Here is an 18,823-nt window from a genome sequence, read left to right on the forward strand (position 1 = left end):
GTTTTAATTATCTAAAATGTTACTTAGGGATATTATAATAAGTGTAAATCTTTTACATTTATAGCAAATCATAAATAATTATGATTTTGATATTTAGGTAGTGTCTGGTATAATCTCGACTCATTATTGAAAAGATTGTAATAACATCATAACAATAATAATCCATTATAGTCTCCCTCTATCCCTGTCATCCAGGTCAATGCCATGATCAATCTGTAGGTGTTTATGGGTCATTTTTATGTGCCTAGAACAGTGCTGGGGTTCAAGTGAGTACAATTCCAGGATTAGTCCTGAACATGACCTCATGAGTGGGTAGGTAGATCATTTTAAGGGAAGTAATGAGAGTGTGTTTAGGATTAATGTAAAATAAGATGGAAAGTAAGATAAGGAGAATGGGTCACACTAATGAATGTTTAGAAGACTTGGCGAACAGTTAAAATGATGTGACACAACAACAATTGTTATAATGAAATATAAAAGAAAAAACGGGAGGAATACAAAAGTGTTTGTAATGGATGGATAGATATGTGGTAAACAAAATATAGTAAAATCTTATTGGCAAAATGTAGTTTTGGGTATATGGGTACTAACTATAAAATTCTTTAACTTTTCTCTCTGTTCGAAACTTTTCATAGTAAAATATTTGAAAATTTGCATGCACATGATAATTTCAGCTGTATACTAGTAAGCACATGTGAAAGAAAAACTGGAAGGAAATAGCACAAATGGGTATTTGTGCTAAGTAAGATGTTAGAATACATATTTTTTTCTTGGTTTTTATAATTTAAGAACATTCAAAAGTAAAGGCAAAAAGGTTTTACTATGTTTGGTCTAGAAATGAGAAATTATTATTTTTTTTAGTATATGTATATTTTTATTGAAGTATAGTCAGTTTACAATGTTGTGTCAATTTCTGGTGTACAGTATAATGCTTCAGTCATTAGTGAACATACATATATTCATTTCATATTTTTTTCACCATAAGTTACTACAAGATACTGAATATAGTTCCCTGTACTATACAGTATGAACTTGTTGTTTATTGGACTTTATGAGAATCCTCCTGTATTTCAAAGCGAGAGACACTCTGCCAGAGTTCAGTAGGTGTTCTGTGCGAATCAGTGGGTTTGTAGATGTAATTCTTGGTGTATTTGTGGGCAAGAGCAAGCTGTGACTCTTTCTACTCTGCTACCTTGGCACTTCTATCAGAAATGAAAAATTTTGATCAAAATGTAGGAGAGTGAAAACTTGGACATTTACTCCCTTCATGACCTTGAAGAAATTGTTTAGTCTTAAATTTCTCTAAACCCCAGTTTCCTTTCGTAAACTGTGACTAACTATGCTACGAACTCCCTGAGGCTGTCATGAGGATTGACTGTTTTCACAGATCCAGTGCATAAGATAGGGCTTCCTACCTGGTAAATATTGGCTAATGTTTTTCAGAAACTGACATTTTAGGAAATGATTATTATAAACATAGCTCCCCTCCACCCCCAGTATTGTGCTTGTTTGGTAGATGGGGCATTCTTTAATCCTTGGCACCGGATGTTGGTTTGTTTGCTTGTTTTTAATGAACTGCATTTTTTTTTCCTTAAAGTTTGTTAAGTATTTTGAAGAATTTGAGAAAGAGACTCCTAAGTGGCATCAGAAGTAATGGTAGAGGGATAGCAACACTCGGAGGAAGTCAGAATAGCGTTCCGCCGAGCACCCTTTGATCCTGCTGGTTTAGAGAACAAAGCAGACATTCACCTATTAGCGCTCCCTGGGGAAGGAACTTGATCAGGAGTGAGACACTCTACAGGAAAGCAAAGCACAGAAAACGAGGCATCTCTTGAGGTTCAGTGGCAGATTTCTGTACTGTCATTGATTTCCTCACCCTGAGCGATGGCTTGAGTCTGTGTAAATTCGGCACAGAGCTCTCCATGAAGTTGTTTATAGCTCCAGTGTACAGACTTCTCATTACAGAAGGCTCATTTTCACTTTCTGGGCGACATTTACACTGAGATGATAAATAGCTCCACTGGGGTTGGAGGAGGTTCTAAGATTATAAATTGTGATTTAAGTGCATATCCTATCTTTTCCTCAGCCCAAAGGAGAGGCTGTGGATGATTCCTTTGACTCAGTTACTCCTTTTTAATAAACATGCAAAATACAGTCTTGGGCTATCTTTTGTGGATTACTTTCTGAGGATTCCCTGGCTATGAAATCCTGAACCAGATATATCCCAAATGGAGAAAACCCCAGACTCTGCTGGGGCCAGGGGTTTGCCTCAGGTCCTCATTGGCTTGCTGGGAGCTAGAAAGCCAAGAGCTACCTGCCAGGATGTGAAAATGAGGAAGGGAAGACAGACCTACATGCATTGTAGTGCTCAGTCCATTCTTGCCACAAACCAGACCTGCTGGGGATCATATGGTTGTTAGATTGGACAGCCATCTAAAGAATTATGCCTTCCACTGTTATTCCTAACCTGCCAGTATAAAGTCAGGTTTGTACTGTTGGCAATATCAAAATACTTCCTAGCCAATGGATATGAGTATAATCTTTCTCCATCATCTTCTGATTTCATGGCTTTCCTTAAAGGCAGACATGCTTCCTCCTCCATATCTGTATACCTGGAGGTAAGTGATTGACATGTGGTGAATATTACATAAAGGTGTGTTGTGTGAATGAATAAATGAATGAATGAGGGGATTAATAAATCTGTTTCGATTATTACATCAACATATTCTAGAAATATGAGTTGTTCTGGTAATTCAGCCTTCATCACTTTATATAAAAACAGTTTTGGAATACTAAATATGAAAGTAGTCTTCTTGTAATCTACTTATAAGTTAGATTTACATATATATATTTTTTCCAATTATAAATGTAATATATGCTTATAACCAAAAAATAGATCATATAGAGTTTTTTTTAATTAAGTTACATGTTTTTCCTATACCCACAGACGACTACAGTTAACATTTTGGGATACTTCTATACTTTATTCTGTACTTTTATACACACGCACTCATTTAAAATAACAACTTCTAAGCGATGAATTTGCCATGATTCATTTTAACCAATCCTCTATTGGTAAATACAAATCATTTCTTTTTTTTGCTGTCTCTTTTAGTCACTGCTGAATACATGAAAGATATGGTCATTAAAGTAGAATTTATATGTACTATTTTCTTCTAAAAAGTATACTTCTGTTACTTTTAAGCCTGATTATTTTGAAAAATCTAATTCACTTATGCTGAATATCTTAATACCAGCATTAAAGATTTAAAATTCAATTGTTGCAAACATAAAATTTAGCATTGAAAGTACCCTAGGAGAAACATTTCTATTACTATCTTTGAGATGTACACTATATTTACGCACATGGTTATTGCCAACCCCTAATTGCGGCTTTTAGTGTTTGGTATATATTAAAAGTTGGAGCTCTAACATCCAAAATGTCTTTTATGTTTCATTACACTAGATGACATCTATTCTCTCTCCCAAGGTTAGAATATTGTTGTAAAGCAGTAGCTGTTTGTAAACAGTCATAGAACTCTGTTGCTGTTGAAAATTTGACAGAGGTGGACTGGTAGATGAATTGCTCGTATGTATATGTGTGTATATATGTGTGTGTGTGAAAGCATAGAAAATGGTGAGATAAATATAATAGACTGAACCTTGGGATTCACTGTTCAATGTGTGTGTGACAGAGAAACAGAGGACAGGAGGGAGGGCAGGAGAAGGGAGATAATATGAATATGAATAAGGAGGAGACCTAATTCTTGTCTCTTGAGGCATTTTTGCCCTCCTTGGTTCTCCTACCAGCTGTCTCTTCTTCCCTTTATTTTGTTCACATCTTTTACTCTTTAATTTACTCCTAGCCTTTGATTCCCATTTAGCCACAGTATTTGGATTATTCTCACTATATCCAGAACTAATGGCATGGTAAGGGAGTTGGCAATTCCTGAAGGCCTCAATATCCGGTCAGATCTACCTAATATTTTTTAAAACATTCTCCTCTCACAGGAGAGGCTGTAGGCATTCTACAAAGCATCTGCACCTCTCTCTCTCCAGTGCCTCAGGAGATCTTTCTAGGTCCCACTGCCACTACTTCAAACCTACTTTGCTATCATTGTAATTTCTTTGCTCTCTGAACTCATTTGCTACCTTCTTGTCTAGATCTTTTGAGTAGATGCTTTGTTTCTCATTATAGTTTGGTTCTTTATTGCAGGGTCACCATTAAACATTATCTTTAGATTTTCCTCAGCTTTGCATCCTACCCACTGAGGTCAATCCCATCGCAATGCTTAGACACAACTGTGGACCCAGTTGTGGGTCCCAGAACCCAGCCCATATTAAATGTAGAGAGTTCAGGCAGATTACATGACATGAGCCTTAATGGTTGGTCCTTTTTTTTTTTTTTTTTTTGCTACTATGATTGCATTGTATCAAAAATAATTAACAACGGAGTGGCATCATTAAGAATTTAGACTTTGGAATCAGACAAACTTAGATTTGATTGTAAGATCTGCCACTTAAAAGCTGTCTGGCTTTGAGAATGTTTATGTAAGTCTGAATTTGAGTTTTTCCATTGATAAAATGGATATGATAATAGGACCAGCCTCTTAGACTTATTATAAGTATTAAAGGACCATAAGTAAAGAACCGAGTTCATTGCTTAGAATGTAACAGGTGCTTAATAAATGAATAGTAGCATCTTTATTTCTATTCAGGTTGGTGGAATTTGGACTGCAGTGAGAAGTGGTGGGAATTCTAGGGCAAAGAGAGCTAAGAACGCATTCTCCACTAAATGGTGTAACTAAATGTTAAAATCTTCAGGTAAATTTATTTTCTCAGATTCACCTCTTTTATGGTGATTTTTTTTTCATATAAAGTGATATAACCAATCAAAACACAAAAAAACGTGAAGAAATATTACACCACCTGAAAGTGGAAGCTGCTATACTTGTATAAACTCAGAGTTTATATTCCACAGATGAGAGATATTGGGAGATATCTAAGCATGTACTTTAGTACTGCCACCTGGAATTGTGAAGCCTCACTTGTGAAAGGCAGATGATATACAAACAAGAGTCATAAAGTTTAGGAGAATCTAAGGGATGCTGCGCTACAAGAATGGACATACCCATCAAATAAAACGTTAATGTTTACTTCAGGTACAGCATCTTCATTCTGGTTCTCCTCCAAGGTAATGCTTCCTAATTCTGGCAGATTTTACTTGCGTCAGTGTGTATATTGCAGTTTGGCATTGCACTGTTCGAGGGCGGGTCGCTAATTCCCGCGTTCCTCCTTTTCTTCCCTGATCTTTCCAAAAGAAAATTTCCCCTTGTGCTCGTTGACCTAAAAATGAAATGGTGGTAAGTAGAGTGTACCTCCCAGGGAATGCTTCACACACACACATTGTTTCAATATGATGCTTACTACATCCTGAATCTGAGTCATAGGCCATTCTCCACGGCCTTCAGCCACTGGGCTCCTGAATATGCTGACAATAACGCCTGAAATACAGAGGCAGCTAAGAGCTGTTTTAGGGCACAGTCGCATTTGGTCCTCCAATTTTAAACTGCAACTCTACTTGAAATTACAGAATATCCTGGAGTCCTAAGGGGTTTTAGGGAGCACCAAGTTCAGCATTTCCCAAACTGTTCCAAAGTAGCACTATCATCTCAAGCAATGGCGTTGTGAAAAAACAGAGGGAGCGGACTCCTTGCTCAAACAAGTTAGTTAAACATCTTAAAATTTTTTTATTGTTGGATCCTCATAACCTTTGTTATGTTAAGGGGACTGCGAATCTCAGATAAAGAGATGCATAGACTATGTAGCATTTCCCAGTTTCACTACATGACTTGTTTTGGCATCTTCTGGTTCACAGTTGTTATGCAGAGGAGTCTGGGAAACACCACTGTGGTCCCACCACTTTATTTTGCAGGTAAAAAGCAGGGCCGCTGTTAAGACAAAAACCTATCACTTTATTTTAATAAAAATCAGAGTCCAATTTGAAAATGTTAAAAACTCACCAGAGGGGGGAGGGTATAGCTCAGAGGTAGAGTAGGGAACAGTGTGCATCTCTCTGAACACTTAATTACAAAGAGTTCTGAGCCCCGGAGGCCCATAGTGGATGCAGCCCCGCCCAAGTCTCCCTTCAGGGCCCAGGCACTTCCTCTGCAGCTGCAGGGAGGCTTGCCTGCTGGCTGCTCACAGCTGAATCCTTGCCCAGGAATTGTACTCAGAGGAAGAGAGCCCCCAGGTTCAAGGCTGTGCCCCCTCCCTGAGGACAGCCTGGGGGAAAATAAATAAATAAATAAAAGCCTAGCACTGGGTTCAATCCCTAGTAACTCCATTAAAAACAAACAAACAAACCTAACCCCCCCCCCCAAAAAAAAAAACCTCACCAGAATTGGCAGGAGCACATAGACAGCTCATCTTCCTGTTTAGCATCGTAAGGTTGATACTGGTAGCCATTTCATGCTCCCAGTGCATTTTCTCCCATCTCCACCCAAAGTTACATAAGGCCTCCTATAGCCTGAGGTGTCCCCGGAGATACCCATGACAAATCACCTTTTGTTTCTGTAATTGTATTGTCTGATTTAAGACCTATTGTATTCACCACTCCCCATGTGCTCACATCATTCAGTGTGACACTAACAGTGACACACTGACCATGACACATTGATAGTGACATAGGATCATTTCATCTTTTAACCGCTGGCTTGAGTTATTCACTTATAAGGACTATACCATTGTGTCTTTCCATATATTTCATAATAATCGTGTGAAGATTTTGAAATTAGTTCTTTTTGATTTTGTATTTAAATGCTGAGTGGGTCTTTACCATGTGTTTAAGAAACTGGGCATGAAAAATGCATGGTAGAGAAGACCGGTGATGGCTCAGTTTAGGAAGAATTAACGCTTTCCTAATCTCAAACACAAGAAGTCATGGTTAGGGGAGAAAATGATATGTTGAAGTCTCTGTTTATATAAGCTGAGTTTCTCCAGGCCTTATCCGATTGAGTGTATAAGTGGCAAAGTAAAAGCACTGGCAGTATATCTCAAGCAGCAGGACCCTCTCCTCCATACTCCAGGTGCAAAGATCTGTCTTTATCCAATGCATGGCATCCCTCATTACCTCCATCAGCAGTCTGGGTGGTTTCCAGGTGCAGAAGGGAAGGGAAACCTTCTGTACTACACACATCAACACACACCCACATATATTGCAATTCTGGGGCTCACTAGATGTCTAAAATGTGACATATAATTTAATCTCAGCTTCAGTTCTCTTCCATTAAAACGAATCTAATATATTCCCTTTTCAGGAATTTTATGAATATTAAATAATATAATATATGCAAAGACAATAATACTGTAGGAACTCAGTAATTGTTATCACTCTTTTTAATAATACAAATACTTGTGCTAACCATACCTGTTTCGTAGGATTTTTTGGAGGTTAAATAATAAATAAAAAATATCTCAAGGAATGTTAGATTCTTTAATCCTCCCCACCTCCAGCCTAAAAATAAAATATATGTTCTATAACAGAATCTGGTCAGGAAAGCAGAAGCTACACCTGTTGTTTTAACACAGAGATGTTATATAAAAGTTAGGTTAAACAGCTGCTGGAGAACTCAGAGAAGAAGAAGGGACCCCTGGTGTTGTACAGAGATAGTGACCACAGGAAGCAGCTCCACCCTTAGGGTTTGGGGAATAAAAGGAAGATCTGAGGTTACTAGGAACTTGGAAGAGGGCCCCTGTATTTCCGAGGTCCAAACTTCTTGGAGATGGTGCTATGCAACCAGCGATGGTATCTGAGGAGCTCCGTGGAGAGATCTTACGGCCCACAAACTCAAGACCTCTCAGGAAGGGATGCCAGCAATCCGTGTGGCACCCCTGAGAGGACAGAATGAGCTGGTTCTGGAAGAGCTTGAAAAATCTGTGGACAGAATCTGCTTTCTGCGAACAGAGTAAAGGATGGTTACTAAGGCATTGCTGGCAGTGAATGAACATGAAGTAGGGAGTCCCCTTTTCCCTTTCCCCTGCCCCCCAAGCTCTCTCCAGCGCCTGATATTCAGAACCTAACAGGAAGCCAGCTGACAAAAGAGAAATGTGGTGTGCAGAGACCCAGCCCTGAAATCTCAATATAGACTATGGATGCTGTTTTGGGAGCTATGAAACTATAGCTTAAAACCTGACAGAAGTCTCTTACCTGACCTCTGTTGAGAGGGAAATTAGAGCAGCCTTCTTTATTCAAAGTCTGTACCTGAAGTGAACCCATCAAGAGGACTCGAGATGTCAGTACTGTTTGATGTACCCGGTAGACTCATTTTCATCTAGTTTTTAGGAAGAGAGACTCACTTGTTCCATCCAATACCTTTCTAAATACTATTTTTGCAGAAGTAGAAATCCAGGAAGCCACAAGGAGAGTGAAGCAATAGAAGTTGTTCAAAAGTGACTAACTTAAAACTGATCACTATGACATGCCTCCTTAAGCTTGAGATGTTTCACACAATCAGGTTTTCAGTATTTTCATTAGTGTGATTTGCATAACCAAGATTTTATTTAATTTTTTGGTAGAGGAGTCTATTGTAATGAAACTGATATAACTGTTAAAAAGATAGACCTGGGCTGATGAATAAATGTGATTTTATTGTATTTTATGTGATTGCACTGTAATTTCTTGCAATAAATTTGACTTGTAAGGAGCATGTGTGTATGTCTGTGTGTGTGTGTGAAAGAGAGACATATAAGACTAGGAACCATTAAATTTGCCACATTTTTTCAACAGAGCACAATACCTCATAAAGTTATGAATGAGGTTTCAGTTTGCAAAATTTCAAGGCTAGAATAAATATATATATACATATGTTCTACACACACATATAAAGTTATATGTTTTTCATAATAATTAAATATTATTAAATATAATTAAATAACTAGGGACGATGACTAAGTGTGTTTCAATATGATATGATGGTTTTATTTTATGCTTACATCTTTTAGAAGGACATCCACAAGCATCTTAAAAAGAAAAGGTATAATATTCAAATTATTTTTTTCTCTGATACACCTGCTATGACACCTGATTGCTGTCATAATTTCATCATTTATATTGCTGCTGGTATTTAGATGATTTATTTCGAAACAGATTGAGTAAAAATAGTTTAATGTGAAAGTTGTTTTATATCCTAATTACGATTTTCTAATATTTATTTAAGAATACCCATTGGCTTACAAAAATAAATAGAAGGAATTCCATTATCCCAAAATGCAAGCAGTAGTGTCATCAGGGATGGGTATATCAGATGGGATTGTGAATCTGCAGTCTAGAAATACATATGTGATTTATTTTTTCAGAATTCGAAGAAAAGCAGCCAGATGGAAAATGACATGAACAATTTGAGATGAGCATTATTGGAAGGCACTAAGTTTTATTTTTTTCCCATGTTCTCAAGAGTTTTTGTTTCATTTCATTTAGAGAATCCGTTGGAGAATGTTTCAAGATGTAGAAGCCTTACATGTGAAGTACCCCAAATGAAGTTGGAACATCCGTGTTGACATTGCTTTGTGTTGTGGTAAGATGAAATGATTCTTATTATATCAGATTGACCTTTGGAGAATGTGATGAGAAATAGATGTGTGTGTAAATAAAAATTATGAAGGTTTGTAACCCAGTACATAAGTTTGGGTTTCAAAAACAACTCTTTTTTTATTATTTTGCAATGATCATTTTTTTGGCTCTTTAAGAGGAGTGGGGCACACAATAGAGCACTCAGATTTGTTATTGTTCATTTCCTACTATGTGTTTCTATTATTTCTATTAGTCTGTATGTCAATACAACAGCCATAGGAGGTGAGTATTATTATTCTCACTGTACAAATATGGAAAATGAGAGTTCAGAGAAATGAAAACCTCATCTAAGATCATGCAGGTAGTAAATGACACAAGAGTGATTTGACTCTGTGCTTTACTGCTTCTGCTATCCTGCTGCCTCCAGCATTTGTGATGAGTGAGGAGCCAAAGGATTAACATAGGCTGAGGGCACCATCCTCAAGTTTTCAACTGTTGATTAGAAAAGAGTCATAATTACCTTCCTTCAAATAGAAAGCCAAAGTGAAGGAATTTCTTTTGTATTTTCACTGCTCTTGAAAAGAGAAAGATTTCTGTAGGTTATTGACTACTCACATAGATGATGATATTTCAAAGAAATTGAACGTTATAGAAATACTGACATAGGAAATGTGTGCTATAATTCTCCCATTCACCTTTGGTATAAAATGAAAATTTGTGGTAGGCTTTCTCTGTACAAATACCCTGGCGTGGCTGAGAGCATAGTTTAATGGAACTGGTACCAATTCTTCCTTTATGGATAACTGGTATATGACTCAACTTGAGTTTCTTCCCTTTTCTGTTACTTGCATCATGAGGTTGTTGCAAGATTCCATTTAAATAAGAAATAACACATGGGAGGCACCTATAATTCTGCCTGGCACAGTAAATAGAAGCCGTATCAAAGACGTATCACATGTAGCTGTGATATAACCACTATCCAAATACAAAGCTGTTATTTTGTCTTAGGTCTGTCCATGAAGATCTGTAATTAAAGGAGTGTTTAATGTGTGAAAGATTCTCTCCGTTCAACATTACTTAAAGTTAGGCTCAAATGTATTTTATTTATGTTGAAGACATTTGTTTGGGGCAGTTGCGGATGGCTGACTGAAACCTTTAGAATACCAGCATACTTCAGGTGCATTAATTTATAAATAGAAGTACACAGGCCCTTTTATCCTAAGGATTCAGCAGTACCATTGGATTTAGTTGATCTAGCTTTCTTACCTGAAAGTTTTCAAACAAATTATCCCTACTGATTGCAAACTCGATGCCCACTGTGTCCCTGTGAGTCAGGTTTGCTTGGGCTATTCAACAGTGACACCCTTGGGAACCTATAAAGCGTTCTCTCATGGACTTCATGCTTTCAGCCTTGCTTCTGTGTTGGTAATAATCGGCGACATTTTTGTGGGAGCAGATAGCATGCCTGCAGTTGAAGATTATATTTTCACTTTGTATGTTGTGAAATGGAAAAATAAAGACAGACAGCTTTCGAGATTCTGAGAGGAAACTTCCTATCATCCTTTAGTTCTAATGTGTGTTTTCACTTTTTTATGGTAGAGTAAGAACCTATAAAATTAATGAGTGCAATGAAGTTATTAGACTAGAATCTCCAACGTAAATAATTAGAGGCTCCCCCATAGCACCGTGAGAAGGGAATCTAGGCCATTCTTTACTGAAGCTATTTTCAATTAGTTTACATTCTGAAAACACCTGCAAAATTGTCTGTGACTTCTCCTGTGCTGTATTACTTCTCAATTCAAGGGTTTTGCATTTGAACAGAAACTCTTAAACAAACAATCCCAAATTCCCACTTTACATCTAGCTTTGCATGAGTTCAACATTTATTGTTTTTTGTTAGGGATAGAGTGTTCTTTGCTTAGGCCCTCATTTCTTTTTGCTTTTTCTTTGTAATAACTGCATATTTGCTTCATATCTTGCTGACTTTTAAGATCGGGTTCAAGTTACTTAACCTCTTTTAATCTCGGTATTATTAATCATAATATGAGGATCATAACAGTTATATTGCAGACGTTTTAAGGTTTACAAAAAAAATGTGTAAATCACCTACTGCTTAGAACATTGCTGATGATTTTAAACAGTAGCTTTATCTCTAGATTTGCTTGTAGGTTTGATAACATGTGACCCCCAAATATTCATCAGTAATTCCTTGGAATCTTCCAGAATAAAGAAAATTGGTTTAGAAGATTGGGTTGACTCATGAAGGGATTGGAGGATATTAGAGGAAGCCTCAACTTGTATGTACATGCCAGGAAAATAAACATTTTATTCACGAATTATCAAGCCAAGGAAAACAAACATTTATCTTAGGTTTGTTCATATTACCTGTAAGATAATGTGCCTTTTCATGAGCTTTTTCATATTTGTATCTCTAGACCAATAGTTCTCATGCTTTAAAATGTTTACAAGAACATAGAAGTTGATAGAACAAATAAGTTAAAAAAAAAAAAAACACTGTCTCAGCTAATAACAATAGGAAACCTGAGTTGGCTAACGTTTATTGAAAACCTTCTAATAACCAGTTGCTTTCATATGTATTAGTTTATCAAATCTTGATTGTAGTCCTTCTCAATAGTTAATATGCCCATTCTGCAGATTAATAAAAATAGATTTACAGGAGTTACTGGCTTACAAAGGTACAAAATGAGGAAATGACAGGGACAGAACTCAATCTTGGCACCACGTCGCTGTGCAACTGCTACAGCAGCTTTCTAATCCTAGGATAATTCAATTTTCTAGTCATGAAAAGTTTTGTTTTATGGCCGCCAGCAGCATAAGCACATATGGAAACAATCAGCCTGTATTTGTTTTGTTTAAGCTCCTGAACACTTAATTCGCCATCACCTGCTGAGTTGGACTTTGAAAGGCATCAGTAGAGCAGGCCTATTTCATCTGCTTTGCAAAACTGCTCAGAAAGAAATTTTCTGGGGAAAAAAAAGTCTCAAGTATTTTCCATAGATTCTTGTTGTTTTTCACCAGTTGCTTGTTGATTCTCATCAATTCTGCCAGTCTCCTTTTTATATAGGTTTGGTGAAGTGTCTAAGTTCTAGCCAATGGGAGATGAGCTACAGTGATCTGTGCCATGTCCAGGTCATGTCCTCCGAGGGTGCATGTGCATGCTTCTCCTTCTTCCTCTAGTTACTTGGAAAATGAATGTGGTGTGGGATTTCCTGCTGAGAGATCTTGTATGATGCAATCAAGGACAGTTGTCTGAAGGTAGAACAACATAGAAGCCTTGTTTCCTGGCTTAATATATACAGCAAAACAGTCCAGGATGGCTTCTCTGCTAAATGTTGTGTGAAAGATAAATAAGCTTCACTTGTTCATCCATTGCCATTAAGCCATTATACATGGCGGAAGATATACCCTAATGAATGAATGCATTCTTGGATAAATGTGTTAGCTATGAATTCCTGGCATACTGTGACTCCTGTGGGAAGTCAGTCTTAGCTGAAAAGAAGCACAGGTGTCCTATAAAGAACACTGTGGTGGTTAGCTGAATAGTGTGTATCTAGACTTGAAGCATCTTACCTTGCCCCTCTTACTCCTTATACTATTCTTCTGACCAACTTCCTCTAGCTCTGTTTTCCTTTCAGTCCATGTCCTTCCAGAGAAATTATAAATGTGTTACTTTTATCAAATCTCTTTTCTACTAGATTTATCTTTTATGGAGTTATAGTATGAAGGAGGCATATATGATATTAATAGGATTAATGAACCCTAAGATGAACTTCATAGTCCTCTCCCTGCTTAAGGATATTCAAAGTAAACTTATAACACACACACACACACACACACACACACACACACACACACACACACGCACATATGCACACACACAGCAGGCTATCCAAATAAAACTGTCTACAGACTATGTTAAGTGGACTTCTTAAACTTGTGATAACTAGATAACAATGTTCAAATCTACACAGTCTATGAGATTTTCTTCATTGTTCCTTGCGTTTCACCCAACCTCTCACCTGGTCTGTCTTCATTTTGCCTGCAGGACAAAACTATAATTTATTTTTTCACATTTAGTATGTCTTGCTGGATCTTTATTTTAAAGGATTTTAAATCTATAGTTGTTTTCATCTAGCCAAAGAATGCTTTGGTGTCTATGGACACAGTGTTATCCTAGCTTTACAGTTGAGTCTTGAGTTACTGTTTAACTGCAGTTCTGCTGCAGAGAATGCTCTCTACCAAATGACTTGTTTGACGATTTTATCGGCACTCAGTCCTAGACTCAGATTCTTTGGCTTTTTATCTTGCTTCTTAATACTACAGTTTGTGGACCTTCTGACTAGCAGAGTGCATGCTTAGTGTGTGCCTTACAGTAGCTCATGGTTGGTTGGCTGCTACGAGGGCACTATTTAGTCATTCTTTCTGTCCCTCCCTTGATACTTTCCTCTACCTCTGAGCATCCTTGCTGGCACTTTCAACTCACTAGGCTACACACAGTATCTCATTTAATTCCTTATACCACTGAAATAAGTATAATGACCACACTTTAGTCACTGATCCAGCAACCATTTAGTTAGCATACATTTACTTAGCATTTATTTGTGCCAGCCATTGTTTTAAGCAATGGGGAGGAAGGCTCAATCAGTCTTCCAGTTTCTCAGTCTCTAGTATGCAAGATAAATAAGTTTTAAAAAGCCCCAACTTTTGAGTATAATAGTATAAAACTGAAGTCTTAGGGGCAAGGAGCAGAGGAGAAAATGTCTCAGTGTTACTGGAGGGGGAAGAAGGGCAAAGATCAGGAAATGCTTCATGGAGATTCCACTTCAGTTGTGTGTGAGAACTGGATGAGAGAAACTTGGCAGATTAAATGAATTTTTCATCATGTCACAGCTAGTTAATGGCAGAGGATGGACAGGAATTCATACCCAGGTGGTTCTGATACCATAGCCTCTGCAAATAGCAATTTTTGCTGCATGGTTCTTTGGGTCTTGGTCATTTCCATAATGGAATGCAAGTTGGTGCCTCTCGCTGCGACCCCCATTACTTATTCCAGTTGCTTCTCAGTTATTGTTATATTATAGCCTAGCAGTGAAGATGGTGTACAAAATCAGGTGTTTTTCAAGGAAATAACTCCCAAATCTTCAGTTTCCATATGTACTCTTTCCTAAACGTGGTCCAATTGAGATTCCTCTTCTGTTCTGCCAGTTCTCCTTTCCCACCTCCCCTTTCACAGTTGTTCCTCTTTCACTTTACAATACAAAGACATGACTCTTACTATTGTCTTTATTTTAATGGTATACTTAAGGAAGAAATGAAGGGGGAGCACCTTATTTCTTTCAGATGGCAAACTTAAGGCGACGCTACTGTCTTAATCCACCTGTTGTTGCCTATCACTTGACCAGTCTTCTATTCATCCACCCCTACCTTCTTTCAGATTCTCTCTTATAAGATGGAATCTTGAAATACCTATATCTCGCAGGTTTTAAGGAACGTATTATTTAAAACATATATCAATTATTTAATAAGCCAGAAATTATGTGCTTTGGAACTATACAAACATATTCTAAAATTGTGTTGGATGTCAACTTTGAAAAGGTGCAGGAGTATATAGTGTGTTTGTGTGTTTCAAAAAATATTTCAAATAAAAATAGATTTAAAGCCCTCCTCCCAAGTGTTGTTTCTCCAGGAAGCTGCTGAGGGTGGGTGGGAGGACACATATTCCCAGATCTCCATCATTCCCCAGGCTCCCTACCTTCAAGCATTTTCAGGCTTATTTTTGAGGTTGTTGGATATTTGCCTTTTGGATTATGCAGACATTAATGGTCAATCCTTTGAAGATAAATATCACCCAGGTATTTTGCAATGCTATTATTCTCTAGTTGATTTTACTGTCATTTTTTTCATTGAAGAAATTAATAGATAATATATAGGCTGTTAATTTTATCTGAGTTAAAAATTTTTGATTCGTGTAATAGGTTTCAGGACTTATGTATCAAATGAATGAATAAATGAGTGAAGGGTGTATCCTAATGTAGAAATGAAATGATAAGAGTTTGAGATACTTCTTGAGAACGTGAGAACAATCATACTATATGTATGAGTATTTGTGTAGTTTTGAAGATTTATTCTCTAACTTAGGGAGCATAATTTCTCTTGCCTGGGCCTATCACACAGTATTAGATAATTTAATTACACAGTATCATCACCATGTAAGTGCCAAGGAGGCACTTGTGGTGGTGTCATTATCTATTGTTCCAAGCTATATCACACAATCATGGAGAATAGGAGAAAAATGTGTTTCTTCTCAGTTTTGAAGAATGACAGTAAAATTGTGATTGCAGCATAATTAAATCTATATATCTGGATACTAATAAATGCCCTGCTGTCCTAGAATTTAGAAGTATCAGGCCTTGTCTGGCACTAGTCACAATCTCTAAACTTTTTTTTTTTTATTGCTTTTGCAGCTAATGACTAACTTGAGAACTTTCAAGAGAATTTTGCCACTTTATATCCACACTGAACTCTATTACTGCATCAGCTTATTTTCCTTCAACTTTACTTTCTTCTTTCTTTTTTCATTTCCTTTTCTCCTTCCTTCTCTCTCTTTGTGTGTGTGTGTGTGTGTGTGTGTGTGTGTGTGTGTGTAAGAAGGAGGAAAGGAGGAAGGAATGGTGGTAATTTGGGGTGAAGAGGTAAATATGAGTGTTCCTTTTAAGATGCATTAGTCAATTTCTTCTTTTCAGGGGCATTTAAAGCAGAAAGTGCATAAATAAAATTAATTGCATAACTGTGTAGATACCTATCAAAATCTCGATGTGTTCAGTCCCCATAATTGGCATTGTATATTCAAAGTAAGTTTTGCAAACAGCAGGAGCACAGGCTGCCAGAGAGCTGTCCGTTATGTCGGGGCAGTCGGCAGTAATAGAAAGTCTGTCAGCAGTCCTTCATGGTTATAGCAGCCACTAGCCAGGGTCTCACCAAATCACCTTCCCTATTCCAATTTCTTACACAAAGGCACATACAAAGTTTTAGGGCTTATTTCATGATGTCATTAGCTGCTGCAGCCCTGCTGAATGTGTTGACATATAACCAAAGTCAAACAGCTGTGTTAGTTAAGATGATACTAGCTTTGATAACAAACAAACAACAAATCAAAAATATATATAATAGCTTGAGCAGAACAGAATTTTATTTTAGTCATTTAAAGTCAAAAATAAGGGGGCTGGTTCATGGTCAACTCTCATTCAAGTGAAGATTCAAAATCTGGGCTCCTCCCATTTTGCAGCTTGTTATTTTCAAAATGTGATTTCCAGAACACGCTGTTAAGTTTCATTTAGCTGGCAGAATAGGAAAAGACGTAAGGAAAACATGCGGGAGCTTGTGAGCCAGGCTCAGAAGTGGTGTTTCATACTTTGCCTTAAGTTCCATTGGCTAGAGGCTGCAATATACAGCCTACCTCTGTTCAGGAAGGAGAAAACACAGTTTTGCGCAGTAGCTAACTAGCAACATGTAGGATTTTGAAACTACAATCATCAGTAGTTGTATAAAGGGAAGGAAGATGACTAAAATCAGAGGCAGCAGAGTAATTAGAACATGTAACACAGTACTTCAGAAATGATTTTTGTAATTATATTGATTTTCTCATGTAGAGTGAAAAATACTGATTGGTTTCACAACTATTGGCAGGTTCAACAGCCGCAAACAATGCGGAGTCGCACTGATATAGGAAGCTTAATTCTTATAAAGGTTGAAAGAGAAGTTGATCTGTTTATTCTGCTTCTTATTCTAGACTGGGCTGTAGAGGACTACAAGTCTTAGTAAAGACCAGCTTTTATCTCAGAAGAAATCAGGAGGGTGGGGACAAAAACACACCACAGTCCTCCATTCATTTGTCCCGCACACATTTATTAAGTACCTTCTATACTCTTAGCCTTGAAGATAGAGAAGTTAATAAGATAGAACCTCTGCTTTCAAGACATCACATGTGAGTTGGAGAAACACACCTGTAAACTAATAGCCAATTATATTATCATAGTTTAAAACTCTCTGAAGGCATAGTTGGGGGAGTGATTACCTCTGCTTAGAGGTACCAGGGAAGATGGTGTAGAGGAGATACCATTTAATCTGCAGCTGGAAATATGAGTCTTTACACACAGGAGAGAGACTTTTAGGGAGCATTCAATGCATGAATAATGTATGGAAAAGCATGGCAGCCCAAGGATATGAAAGAATGTGGCATGAGCAGAAGTAGGAGATTCTTTTGCATTTTTGGAAAATAGAGGATTTATAATAGGATGTAGCAATTTGGGAAAGTCAGTTTGTGAAGGATGACTTCATCCTCCAGGTGAATGGAACTGTAGGTCTTTGAGTGTGGTCCTAGTGGAGGAAGGAGTGAATGATCTCCTTGTGTGCTGCATTTTCACTGTCAGCCCTCTGAGAGTCTTCGAGCTGCCTTCTAACTACATACCATAAGGCACTCCTCCTCACTCACCCCCGTGGTCACTCTTTTCGCACCATATGTGTTGCCAGGGAATTATAAAAGGAATACAGCTACAAAGATAAGATTTGCTGAAATAAGTGCAGAAAAATAATGAAAAAAGCAAGTGTCTTGTCTCTAAATATAAGTTGTCTTTACATAAATATGATGAAGCACAGTGTCCTTGCTGTTCAACAGTCCCTAATTGGTGGTTCAATTTCTGCCTGAGATGTCTTATTTATTAGCTTTATATGTTCCGAGGAAAATGGGATGGGCAAAGTCATGGAGATGTGAATAGTATAAGGCGTGTTATACTGTACAGTATATACTACTTATCATAAATTTAAGAGGAGAGTGATGAATTGAAGAAAGAATAATTAAGCATAAGGAACCAGAATTTAAAGATTTGGAAAATATATCTGCCTATCCATATTGCAGAAAAGGAGAAAGCCTTTTGGGGAGAACATGAAGGTCGTGGCTGGATAGTTACTTCATGAAGAGATTATCCATGAAGTTAATCAGCCGTCTCAGCAGAAATTGGGAATAGAGATGGATTATGTTAGTATAGACACTGACTGCTAGTTTGGACTAAAGGGGACAGAGACCCTATGAAATAAAGGAAGGTTTTTGAACTTCTAAGATTCTGCAGGACAAGACAATAGAGCTGTCCACTATCCAGCTGTGAACATGCCCCATCCTTCAAGAAAAGTGAAGAATGAACCTGAGGGTGGTTCAGATATTAGCCTAGACTTCAG

At 37.4% G+C, this 18,823-nt stretch overlaps 1 protein-coding gene across 1 annotated transcript in view; it reads left to right on the forward strand.

Moving 5' to 3' along the window:
* LINGO2 (leucine rich repeat and Ig domain containing 2) overlaps positions 1-18,823 on the forward strand; it is a 1,050,366-nt gene that overhangs the window by 206,173 nt on the left and 825,370 nt on the right. Inside the window, exon 2 of the mRNA XM_032479097.1 lies at positions 9,479-9,575. The gene's annotated coding sequence lies outside the window, so the exon portion shown is untranslated. The remainder of the gene's footprint in view (positions 1-9,478; positions 9,576-18,823) is intronic.

Source organism: Camelus ferus, chromosome 4 (assembly GCF_009834535.1).
Source record: "Camelus ferus isolate YT-003-E chromosome 4, BCGSAC_Cfer_1.0, whole genome shotgun sequence".
Lineage (NCBI taxonomy): Eukaryota > Metazoa > Chordata > Mammalia > Artiodactyla > Camelidae > Camelus > Camelus ferus.